Source organism: Panthera tigris, chromosome A1 (assembly GCF_018350195.1).
Source record: "Panthera tigris isolate Pti1 chromosome A1, P.tigris_Pti1_mat1.1, whole genome shotgun sequence".
NCBI lineage: Eukaryota > Metazoa > Chordata > Mammalia > Carnivora > Felidae > Panthera > Panthera tigris.
This window is the reverse complement of record NC_056660.1, coordinates 8,194,917-8,208,248: the sequence shown is the minus strand read 5'-3', so window position 1 is coordinate 8,208,248 and position 13,332 is coordinate 8,194,917. Positions and strand designations below refer to the sequence as shown.

At 44.6% G+C, this 13,332-nt stretch overlaps 1 protein-coding gene across 8 annotated transcripts in view; it reads right to left on the bottom strand.

Annotated features, from left to right (window-relative positions):
- The window catches only part of MTUS2 (microtubule associated scaffold protein 2), a 566,317-nt gene extending 553,389 nt beyond the window's left edge, over positions 1–12,928 (bottom strand). For 7 of the 8 annotated variants that reach the window (XM_042990774.1, XM_042990765.1, XM_042990867.1 and 4 more), the window contains exon 1: positions 12,555–12,860. The gene's annotated coding sequence lies outside the window, so the exon portion shown is untranslated. Of the gene's footprint in view, positions 1–12,554; positions 12,861–12,885 lie in introns of those variants that run through there. The other variant, XM_042990845.1, reaches the window with a different exon arrangement.
- Positions 12,929–13,332: the final 404 nt, after the last annotated feature.

Sequence of the window (13,332 nt, the reverse complement as noted above, 5' to 3'; positions counted from 1 at the left end):
GCATTTCTTTCATTACTAAATCTCTCCACTTACAATAGGTCACGTCAAAGTCTCTGTTTCTTTTTGGGTAGTTTGGTAGTCATGTGTCTTCCTAGGGATTTTCCACTTCACCTAGGTTATCGTAACTCGTTGACATAAAATTATTCATAATATGATCCTTTTTATTTCTCCAAGGCGGGTAGTGATGTTCCTTCTTTTAGTCCTGATTGCAGGAATTGAGCTTTTTCTATTTTTCTGTTGGTCAGCCAGCTAATGGTTTGTCGATTTTGTTGATTTTTTTTTCAGCGGACTAATTTTTGGTTTCACTGATTTTCTCTACTGTTCTCTATTCTCTATTTTATTTACTTCTGCTCTAGTCTTTATTATTTCCTACCTTCTACTTGTTTTGGGTTTCATTTGCTCTTTTTCTACCTCCTTAAGGCAAAAGGTTATGTTACTGATTTGTGATCTCTCCTCTTTCATTTCCGCCCATTTTATTGTGATACAACTGACATAGTACTGTGTGTTTAAAATGCACAACATAATGACTTGACTTACCTATACTGTGAACTGATTATCACAATGAGTTAACATCCATCATCTCACACAGATTAAAAAAAAAGTTTTCTTTCCTTCTGATAAAACCTCTTAGGATTCACTCTCTTAACGACTTTCATATATACCATACTGCATCGTTAACTACACTCATCATATTGTACATTATGTCCACAATACTTACTTATAACCGGAAGTCTGTACATTCTGTATATTTTGACCACCTTCATCTAATTCCCCCACCCCTCACCACCACCCCACCTCCAATAACCACAAATCGAATCTCTTTTTCTATGAATTTGGATTGTTTTTATGTTCCACAGATAAGTGAAATTATACAGTATTCGTCTTTCTCCATCTGACTTATTTCACACAACATAATGCCCTCAAGGTCCATCCATGTTGCTGCAAATGGCAGAATGTCATTTGATGCCTTAATAATATTCCTGTGTATCACAATTTCTTTATTTATTCTAATAGGCACTTAGATAGTTTCCATGTCTTAGATATTGTATGCAATGCTGCTATCAACATTGGAGTGCAGGTATCTCTCCAATATAGTGTTTTCATTTTCTTTGGAATTGTTTCCTATGTATATATTCCCAGAATTGGAACCGCTAGATCCTATGGTTTATCTATTTTTAACTTGGGGGGAAACCTCAATACTGTTTTCCATAGTAGCTGCACCAATTTACCTTCCCACCAACACTGCACATGTGTTCCCTTCTCTCCACATTCTTGCATTCATCCTTTTATTTTTTTTTTTAATGTCAGCCATTCCAAAAGGATTCAGTGATATTTCACCATGGTTTTGATTTGCCAATGAACTGTGATGCGAGGCATCTTTTCATGTGTCTGTTGGCCATGCATATATCTTCTTTGGAAAAATGTTTATTCAGGTCCTTCACCTATTTTTAAAATCGGATTATTTGATTTTTATGTTGAGTTGCATGAGTTCTTTACATATTTTACATATTAACCCCTTCTCAGATATACGGTTTGTAAAGATTTTTTTCCCATTCCAAATGTTGTCTTTTCATTTTGTTGACTCTCTTCTTTTAGAAGTATAGGCATTAACAGCTATAAATTTCCCTCTAAGCACTGATTCAGTGGCATCCCTTAGGTTTTAGTATGTTATGTTTCTGTTTTCATTCACCTCAAAATATGTTCTAATTTCCCTTATTATTTCTTCCTTGACCCAGGAGCTATTTAGGAGTGTGTTAATTTCCACATTTATGTGAGTTTCTGAATTTCCTTCTACTATTGGTTTCTTACACCATTCCACTGTGATCAGAAAGCACTTTGTATGATTTCAATAATTTTAAATTCATCAAAACTTGTTGTATGGCCTAATATATGTTCTATGGCCTAATATAGTCTATTCTGAAGAATTTCTGTATGCGATTAACAACAATGTGTATTCTGCTATGGTTGAATGCAGTGTTCTTTGGATGTCTGTTCTAGTTTATTTATAATGTTCAAATCTACTTCCTTATTGAACTTCTGCCCAGTTTCAATCCATTATTCAAAGTGGGATATTAAAATCTCCAGTGGTTATTGCTGAACTTTGTATTTCTCCCTTCAATTCTGTTCGTTTTTGCTTCATGTATTTTGGGATCTGATGTTATTTGCACATGTTTGTAATTATAATGTCTTCCTGATAAATTGACCTATCAATATATAATGACTCTCTTTACCCTTGTAATAGTATTTTTCTTAAAGTCAATTTCTCCAGTATTAGGACAGCCACTCCAGCTCTCTTTTGGTTACTTTTTGCATGGTGTGTCTTTTCAGTTTATTTGTTTCTTGAGAGAGAGTGTGTGCATGCAAGTAACAGAAGGGCAGAGAGGGAATCCCAAGCAGGCTCCACACTGTCAGCATGGAGACCGACACGCGGCTCAAAGTCATGAATCTCAAGATCATGACCTGAGCCGAAGTTGGACGCTTAACTGACCAAGCCACCCAGGCACCCCACACAGTACATCTTGTTATATTCTTTTACTTTTGAACTATTTGTGTTTAAATATAACGTGGGTCTGTTGTAGAGAGAATATAGTTAGGTCATGCTTATTTAATTCATTCTGCCCATCTCTGCTTTTTCATGGGAGTGTTTAGTCCATTTACATTTAACATAATTACTGGTAAAATTTAAATCTACCATTTTATTGTTTTCTATATATCTTAGGCCTTTTTGTTCCTCTATTCCTCCATTACTGCCTTATTTTTTATTTTAGTATCCCATTTTAATAACCTTGTTTCTTTTATTATATATTTTTTAGTTATTTTCTTAGTTGGTTACACCATCTTTTACATTTACCTATGGAGTTGCCTTTACTGATACTCTTTTTTTTCTCCTATGGATTTGAATTACTGTCTAGTTTCTTTTTGTTACAACTAGAAAGATTCCCTTTTTTTGTAGGATACGTCTGCTAGTGACAAACTGGTTTCTCTGAGATGTCTTAATTTTTTTTTATTTTGAAAGACAGTTTTGCTGCATATAGAATTCTTGATTGTTCTTTCTTTCAGCACTTTAAATGTGTCATCTTACTACTTCTGGCATCCACGATTTCAGACGAAAAGCTAGCTGTTAATCTTATTGAGGATCCCTTTAACACCATGATTCACTTCTCTCTTGCTATTTTTTTTTTTTTTTTTTGGCTTTTGATAGCTTGACTGTATAAGTGTACATCTCTGTGTTTATCCTACTTGGAATGTACTAACATTCCTGAGTATTCAGGTTGATATTTTAAATGAAATTTGTCAAGTTTTAGGCTATTGTTTCTTTTTTTTTTTTTTTAACTTTTATTTATTTTTGAGACAGAGACAGAGCATGAACGGGGGAGGGTCAGAGAGAGGAAGACACAGAATCTGAAACAGGCTCCAGGCTCTGAGCTGTCAGCACAGAGCCCGACGCAGGGCTCGAACTCACGGACCGTGAGATCGTGACCTGAGCCGAAGTAGGCCGCTTAACCGACTGAGCCACCCAGGCGCCCCGGCTATTGTTTCTTCAAGTATTCTTTCTGTCTCTTTCTCTCTCCTGCTTCTGGGACTTCCATTATGGGGGGGGGGGGAAGCCTGTGTAATTTCAATTGACTTCCAAGTCCACTAATTCTTAGTTCTGAAAATTTAAATCTGTTGTTGACCCCATCTCGTCATTTTTTTCATTTCAGTCATTGTGCTTTACAACTCCAGAATTTCTATTTTGTCCTTTATTATCTCTCTCTCTTCACTGATATTCTCTATTAGGTAAGACATAATTTTCATACTTTAATGCTTTAAATGTGAATTCCTTTCACTCTTTGAACCCATTTATAATCACTGATTTAAAATGTTTGTCTAAATCAAAACCACACTCAGATATCACCTCACGCCAGTCAGAGTGGCCAAAATAAACAAATCAGGAGACTACAGATGCTGGAGAGGAAACGGGAACCCTCTTGCACTGTTGGTGGGAATGCAAATTGGTGCAGCCACTCTGGAAAACAGTGTGGAGGTTCCACAAAAAATTAAAAATAGACCTACCCTATGACCCAGCGATAGCACTGCTAGGAATTTACCCAAGGGATACAGGAGTACTGATGCATAGGGGCACTTGTACCCCAATGTTTATAGCGGCACTCTCAACAATAGCCAAATTGTGGAAAGAGCCTAAATGTCCATCAACTGATGAATGGATAAAGAAATTGTGGTTTCTATACACAACGGAGTACTACGTGGCAATGAGAAAGAATGAAATATGGCCCTTTGTAGCAACGTGGATGGAACTGGAGAGTGTGACGCTAAGTGAAATAAGCCATACAGAAAAAGACAGATGCCATATGTTTTCACTCTTATGTGGATCCTGAGAAACTTAACAGAAACCCATGGGGGAGGGGAAAGAAAAATAAAAAAGAGGTTAGAGTGGGAGAGAGCCAAAGCATAGGAGACTGCTAAAAACTGAGAACAAACTGAAGGTTGATGGGGGGTGGGAGGGAGGGGAGGGTGGGTGATGGGTATTAAGGAGGGCACCTGTTGGGATGAGCACTGGGCATTGTATGGGAACCAATTTGACAATAAACTTCATATATTGAAAAAATAAAAAATAAAAAATAAAAAAAATTAAATGTTTGTCTACTAAGTCCAATATCTGGACTCTCAGGGACACTTCTGGATTTTCCCTGTCCCTTCTTTCTTTGTGTGTGTTGAAAACTGGATTTTCAATAAACTCAGATTTCACTCTCCATCAAAGGTTTATTGTTGTTGTTGCCTGTTGTTTTTGTTGACACTAATGCTGTGTATCCATTTCCAGGACTAATTCTATAAAGTCTGTTTTATCATATGTAGCTGCTTAAGTCTTTGTTTAGTTGCCTTTAATGGCCAACTAATGACAAAACAGAAATTCCCTGGGGCACCTGGGTGGCTCAGTCAAACCTCTGACTCTTAATTTCAGCTCAGATCATGATCACACATCATTCGTGAGTCAGAGCCCCACATCAGGCTCTGTGCAGACAGCGTGGGGCCCACTTGGAATTCTCTCTCTCCTCCTCCCTCTCTGCCCCTCCCCCACTCCCTCCCTCCCTCTCTCTCTCTCAAAATAAATAAGCATTGTTTCTAAACCAAAAATTTCTTTAAATGCGTTGAACTAATATGTCTCTCAGCCTTCATTGAGGAATTGTGTGTATGTAGTCACATTCTTTCTATGCTCTGATAGGCAGTTTACAACTCTCCCTTAGCCTTTTCTTCCCGCTTGTATAGAGAGCCTCAGTGTCACCCAGGGTAACAGATTAGGGCCTTCACAAGTCCTCGGCAAATGTATAAATTTTCACATGCGCAGGGGCCTGGTAGATTCTAAAACATATGTCAAAGCGTTTCAGATCCCACAGATACCTCCTATCCCAATTATTCTTTTTAAGGTTTTTTTGGTCAACCTCTTTCTTGTCAACCTCAACAGGTGTAGCCACCTCAGGCACCTGCAATGTTAAGTGCTGCTGAGTGTCTTTAAAAAATGCCCTAAGGCTGTTCACACAAAATGAGTTCTGAAACAGGCGAAATGTAAACAAGCTCTGAGGTGCCTGGGGGGCTCAGTCGGTGAAGTATCTGACTCTTGATTTTGGCTCAGGTCATGATCTCACAGTTCGTGGGATCGAGCCCTGCATCAGGCTCTGGGCTGACAGCACAGAGAATGCTTGGGATTTTCTTGCTCTCTCTCTCTCTCTGCCCCTCCCCTGCTAACGTGCTCGCTCCCTCCCTTTCTCTCTCACAATAAACTTTAAAAAAAAAAAAAAAAAAAAAAAAAAAACAAGCTCTGAGGATAGAGCTTTTCAACATTTGCCAGACAGGTCATATAGTGACAATTTGCCGAGAGTGGGGACTTTTGAAGAGCTCAGAACTTGTTCTTACCCCTCCAATAGCATTTAGTTTTCAAGGCTACTGTACTAGGAGTTCACTGTTCTGAAATTCAGTCTTTTCTCTTGAATAAATGCTCCTTGAATTGTTGCAACTCTCTGATTTAACCCCAGAGTTCTAAAATAGTTTATTATGCCAATATTTGCCTCCATGAAATTTTGTTCTCTGGGCTGTTTTGCAGGGGAATATTTACTGAAAGTCCTTACTCTAACATTCCAGATGTGGTTCCAAGATAAGGGTTTTTTTTTTTTTTAATAAAAATGCATGATGAATAAAATATCAAAATTTTAAGCTAAGACACAATCAGTGACAGTGCTGTGCCGCTTCATCCTGGAGGCTGACACCAGAGGAAAAAATCAATACTGATTTTTTTTTTAATTTGGTATTTTGCTCATCATGAACTTTTTGCACTAATCTTCTTTTATTCTTTTTTAACGTTTATTTATTATTGAGAGACAGAGAGACACAGAGCGTGAGCAGGGGAGGGGCAGAGAGAGGGGGAGACACAGAATCCGAAGCAGGCTCCAGGCTCCGAGCTGTCAGCACAGAGCCCGATGTGGGGCCCGAACTCATGAACTGTGAGATCATGACCTGAGCCGAAGTCAGTCGCCCAACCGACTGGGCCACCCCGGCGCCCCTGATTTTCATTTTTAAATTACATTGAGAGATCATTTATTTTTGTTGTTTGGTTTTTGATACCTCTTTAAATTCTGCACCTGAGACGAGTGTCTGACCAGCCTCTCTCTGGTCCCAACCTTAGACAAATGCAATTTTCAGACCACATCTCTGCTTTAAAAAAAAAAAAAAAAAAAAAAAAAAAAAGTTCTCCAAACTGAGATATTAGCTCTAATTCACTTTTATATTCCGTTACAATATCTTGGGTTGTTGTCAAAATGATAATCCAAAAATCTAGCAGAAAATTTTTAGTGGGAAGCCGAGGAGCAGAGGATAACGAAGTTCTAATACGCTAACTTCCAAGTCTTCTAGGAGAGGTGTATTAGCTCGCTCAGTACAAAGCTGATCAGGAGCCGCCAGTTAAACTAAAACAATACAGACCGTTGCACAGAAACACTGGTTAGAGTCTGTACAATTTAAATATAACGTGTCGCATATCTGCCATACAAATTTCCTAAGATATCAGGCAACACTAACAGAAAATGCATCAGCCTTACAAATATCAATTCCAACCAAAATTTTTTTGAGAGAGAGAGAGAGAGAGAGACAAAGAGCGAGTGAACGTATGCAAATGGAGAAGGAGCAGAGGGACAGAGGCTCCAAACCCAGCCGGGGGCCCAGTGTGGGGCTCAATCCCACAAACCCGTGAGATCGTGACCTGAGCAGAAATCAAGAGCTGGACAACTCACTGACCGAGCCACCCAGGTGCCCCCCAAAATCATTCTTGTACATGATTTTAGTTCTCGGGTTGGCATTCCCGGAAAATGAACTAATGGAAATCGAAGAATTAGGGGCAAAAAAATGTGTTTGGCTTAGTCTGTGGCAACATTTCCAACCTGAGAAGACAATTATTTGTAGGGAGCGAAAGACTGTCTTGAGAAGCTATGTTGAGTGGGTCATTTCAAACAGCTTAGTATGGAGATAATTCTGGATGATTTGAGATTACTTCTCCTATACTGCATCGAGCAGAGATAGTGTTCACGTTAGCTTTTTAGATCAGTACTTTGCAGCAACAGTCTGGTGAAGTGTGGAAATTTAACTTCCCTATTAAGTGCTCATTATTTGCTTCTGCTGTTTCATTATCATTTCTTGTAATCCACGGCTCTATACTCGATGCTTTTTCCACCGTGCTTTTGGAAAGCATTTAAAATCACGGTATCAGTATCAGCCTGTTTCTGGACAAATGTATTTCCCTTACTATAGTCTTTATAGAAGCTAACACACCCTGTTGGCTTTTCACTGCTGCGGGTGAGTCAAAGTTCCCAAAGTCAGTATCAACCTGTCATTGATAGTGGCTTCGCCCTCATCACATACACCGCTGACTTACCTTTAATGACTGTGTGTCTACACACGGCTACACATCGGCAGCCAAAGAGCAGATTCCCCTCCTCCAACCCTAGCTAACTCCAGGTGCCTTCAGGTCACTGGGTTCCCTCCAGCTCACTCTCCACCTCCACGTTCCCCAAGAAAGAGCAGTGTGGCTTCCGCTGCCAACATCCTGATTTAGCGCAGTTCTATTTGTTCCTGGGGGACCGCAGGGAACCGAGGCACAAGTGCCAACTTCCTCCTGCAACGAGCCGATGGGAACCATCAATGAGGACACACAACCTCCCTCCAACTCCCAGTTCATGTAATGGTGTAGACTGGATTCCACGTCCCCGAAAGGCCCTCGGTCGCAACTGGTCCCAAGCCACCATGCCACCCAGGGTCCCAAGAGAAACACCACCACCCGCTCGCCTGACACAGCCTCAGGTTGCTGCAGAAGAGAGTCCAAGGGGAGGCCCAAGAAACCGCTACAGCCGTCGTGGGGAGGCGCTGGCCATCGCCATCTGGCCTCCCTGATGGTCCTGCCATGTGCCAGTGGAGCTCTGGTCTGAGGGCCCTGTACTAGCCGTTCCCCAGGGAGCAAAATGCTCCTCCCCCTTATGGCTCCTCCCCCTTATGGCTCCTCCCCGATGGCGCTTTCTTCCATCTCGTTTAGGGCTCCACTCAATGTTCCCCTCAGAGAGGCCTTCCCCGACCCCCCTACTTGACACAACAATTCCTTGCCCTACATTCCTACTATGATTTACTTGTCTCTGTACCACTGCCCCTACCTGGTCTACCGAACATCTATTTAAATGTACCTATTACGCTCACTGTAAGTTCCTCAGGGGCACAGTTTTGGTCTGTTTTGCTCACTGCTCTGTAAGAAGACCTAATGCTGAGAACAGCGCGTGTCTCGAGCTTCGGGCGGATGCTGTTAAAGCAAAACCAAGCCGGACACTAAGGGCACTACAGGCGGCTTGTATTCGGTATATACTGCAAAAGCGGAAAGAGACTTCAGGAGAGAACTGAGCTCACCTGCAATCCGGGTGACCGGGTGTTTGAAAAGAAGAACGGGGTAATAAGGAGGGGGAACAAGCAGAGTCAAGGAATCGGGCAGGGTGGCTGCTGCCCGTCAAGGCAATTAGGCCATCTGTGTCTGCTAAGTGGCACCTGTCAGAGTTAGGCTCCCACACAGACTGGGAGACAGAGGCTCTACCCTCCCTCGGGATTACATGTCAAAGGAATGGCTTTCAGGTCTTTGAGAAAGACACTCCTGGGTTGTAGGATATACGTCTACATCTCGAAGGGGCAGGGAAAGGATTACGATTGTAAGTTTTTCTAATAAATACTTAACGAAAGGGAAGTCAGGGCCCCCACGATCAGGTGTCGGCCAGGACAAAAGGTAAATCCTTTCTGGCAGCCTTGGGCTTTTCCAAACCGGAACTCCAGGTGGGTGGGGCTGGGTCATCCCAGAGAGGAGGCCTTAGGCTTCTAGAAGCCAAGTCAGAGTTTTTCAAGAAGAGTCTTAGTGTGTGCGTGGGAGGGTTGGGGCTGGGGTGGGTGCACAGGGGGAAGTGTGTCCCAGGCTGCAGTTCTTATAGGCCAAGGCTGAGGTCAAGAAGGGTCCTCAGAGGAGCCTTGCTACAGTTTGGTCAAAGAGAGGGTCTGTGCAGGGGCGGGGGGGGGGGGGGGTGCTGGATGGATGGGGCACAAGGGTTGGAGGGAAAGGGGTCGAGATGTTAAGCTCTGAAGGCGCCCAAACTCAGATAGGAAGTAGCAATCGTGTCAGTAAAAAAGGGAAAATCCTCCTCTCTTCTCAGCAGCTCCCTTTCAAACATTCCTGCCATGGGCCCAATCAGGCTGCTAATGGGGACAAGTCAACAGTCCACGCGAGTCCTTCCCGACATGCATTGGTTTCCCTCAGAATATTTTCCAGGCCTGAGTTTGTTCCCTGTTTAAAATTCATATTAGAGACAGATCCTAAGGAGTTTACAAAAAGATCTCCTAATGGAGCTGATGCTATCTGTTCCTATTAACTTTCTAGTAATGAAGCATCTCTTAGTAGTTAATTTTTTTTTCCTTCCTTCTCCCTTGGCAGCCCGCCTCTGAGATGTGGAAGGGCTTTAACCCACTTTCTTCCTTTCCCCACCCCCGGCTCAGCTTTTCTCCACCTCCAACTCACACCCTCGGGGCCAGAAAAGCCCCGGTTCTGGTTCGTGCAAAATCACCAGGCAAAGAGTCGGTTCTCCGAGTACCCGCCTGATCTCAGTAGCTGCATGTGGCCCGAGGTCACAGCACCCTGCACTATTTGAGCAGGTCAACTGCAACACTGGCCCGATTTCGGGTTTTGTCTTTTCGTAAGACTGGGGATGTTAAAATAAGAAAAAGCATTTTTATAAGTTAGCTTAACATTCAAACACCATTGAGAGCCAGAGCAGACTGAGACTTTGTAGAGCGTTACATTTACATGAGGGAGGTAGGGGGGAGGCGGGAGCGTCCACCTCGTCTAAAAAGAATTCAAAACGCAAATATAAAATTAGGCAGGACCAGGCGAACGCACGGCCAGTGGCCTTCCCAGGGGCTTGGAAGAAGCCGAATGAGGGGCCCCGAAGCTTAAGGTTCATTAGCTTCCCGGTAAATCCGCCTCTGCTGGGAGAAATAAAAGACTAGAGCGGTTTATACCGCGGCATTAAAATCTCTAGAAAACCGCTAAGCATAACAGCGTTCTATTACCTCAGTCCTCTAGATGCTGTTCTTATCTCTCTCTCACAAACCTCCGTCCCTTCCGTTCCCTCTAATTTGGCCCCAGCAGTTCATTATAAAAAGTACATGTGCCCGGCTGGGGTTGCGCGTCCTTCCCCTATTTGGGCTCTAAGAATCCAGTAATGTGTCAATTACGTAATAGCCCAAACAGGGAGTTTAACAGAGTACAAAAAGCATAGTCGTGGTTCTTACATAAGCCTTCATAAACCATCCATAAGATCCGAGTATCTGTAATATCTGGAATTACATAAGGCAGACAAAAAACACTGACTCGGCAGCCAGGCCTATTTCCAACCTTAGAAACAATAAAAAGCGTCTTGCACCTAATTTGCTTCTCTATATTAAGTTTTTAATGAGACGAAGACGACCTTTAATAAGACTTGATTATCTTTTCACGTACGCATAAGGAATACCCTGACACTACGACTCAACTTCACTGTTACCTCTGCACAAAGAAATGTCCCACTTTGGACTCCTCTACACCTGTCACACGGAATTACGGGGCTCTGAAAAGCAACAGCGATTTCTGCAGGTTTAGAAAAATAACCGAGGAAGATCTCTGGATACGATACAAAAGTGCACGTGCTATAATTTTTCTTTCCAATGCCATTTTTTTTCTCTCCGAATTTTTAACCACTTACTTTTTTTTGACCTACCTTAAGCCACTGTAGCCACACGTTGAGCTACGAAGTGGCAAATTAAAAGAAACAGTGCTACCCAATGGGTCTCACCCCCACCCCCGGGGCTGCACGTCAGAATCACCGAGAGAGCTTTGACCATTACAAATGCCTCAGCACCACCCAAAACCATGATCTATAAATTGAAAACAGAAAGGAATACTTGGGGTGAGGCACAAGAGGGGGTCCCCAGACATCAGAATTTCTGATGTTTTCTACCTCTGTCTTCTTCTTACCTGAAAAAAATAACCATATATATGAGCAGAGGTTTTCTTAAGAGGGAATCTTTAAGAACAGATAGCTCATAATTACTAAGTTTCCATCAGCTATACAAATAAAATCATCCCATAGTTTGAAAGCCATAAAGGAGATCTGTGGGATCTTTTTATTTCTATCAATAAGGAGTCAAAATATTTTCACCAACTGTCTTAACAGTCTTTACAAAACCCATTTTATTTTTTAATGTTTTGCAATTCTACCTAATGAATTCAAAGAAGGAGCCCTATATTATCTCAAAGGGTACCTCAAGTTATGACCAGGCTTCCCTTCAAGTAAAGTTTTGGTCTGAAAACCTAGTTCTGACTTATCTTCAACCGTTCTCCTCAGATGCTCTGGCAATCACTTCTATAACTTCACCAATGAGCAAATATTTTTTAAAGCACTTCTAGAACGGAGAGTACAGGCGCCTTTGGTACCCTGCCAGGAGTTCTTCTTTCCATGTTTGTATTTAAAATAGATTGGTAGTAACATCACTTGTGTGCCTGAAATTCCTTCTGTGCAGAGGCTCAGAATGAGAAAAACACAAAAAACAAAACAAAAAAAAAAAAAGCACCACTTCACTGCTTTGCCATTATAAAGCTCAAAGGAAATAACACATTCATACTAAATTAAGACGAAGACATAGAACAAATTTCTCCGAAGCGGGGGGTGGGGGGGAAGGACTCGGCTCCCCTAACCCACCCTCCCTCCTGAAACAGGGGGTGCGGGCAAGGGTGCCACACGAGCTGCAAGACCGCGGCCCAAGCAGGTGACGCGAGCAGGAAAGAAGCAGCGCTGTGATGACCAGAAAAGCCAAATAAAATGCTGCGCTGCCCGGGGCCGGTTGCAATCACTCCCCAACTCCGCGCACCTGCCTGCGAGCGGGTTCCAAGAAGCCAGGCTCCCGGAGCCCAGCGCGACCCCGTCGGGCTGCGCGGAAGAGGATTCGCTCACCTGGGTGGGAAAGGGCCAAGGAAGATGTCCCAGAAGCCACCACTGCCCTCAACGAGACTCGCATCCCGGACCGGGTGCGGACGCGCTTCCTCCGCGTCTTCCTCCTCCTCCTCCTCCTCCAGCTCGAGTTCTCTATTTACCGACGGGCGTGTACTCCGCTGACCGGCCACGGAGATCCCCGAAGCGGGGACCCCGACAAACTTGCCGGGAGAGGCCAGCGGAGGCGGCGCGGCCAGGGACGCCCCCGCACCTGCGGCGCGCTCTCCGCCACCGTCGCCTCGGCGGCCGCCCACGCCCGCCGGCAGCGCCGGCTCCGCGCCCCCGCACTCACCTCGCGCCGGCACCGCCCAGGCCGCCGCCGCCGCCCCCCTCCCGGCTCCGGCCGCTCCGAGGCCACCGGGGCCCGTCGACAGCGCGCCCGGGCGCGCCCCGCCTCGGCCGCCGCTCCTCCGGCCGCGTCGCCCGGACAAAGACGGGCGGCGGGGCGGGCGGCGGCGAAGCCCGAGGCTCGGAGCGCGCCGCGCCACCCGCGCGCCTCGCTCGCGAGGTGCGGTCGGCGGTGACAGCCCCCGGGGAGGCGAGCGGGCCCGCGCGGGAGGGCGGCGCGGGGCGGCAGAGGCGCGCACCCCCTCCCGGCCGCCCCGAGACGCGCACGCCGGGGCCCGGGCGCCTCCTCCCGGCCCGGCGCCCCGCACACCGCAGCCGCGCCGCCGGGGAGCCGCAGCGCCCTCTGCCGGCCGCGGGGCCTCGGTGCGCGCGCCGTCCCGCTGCAGCTCCG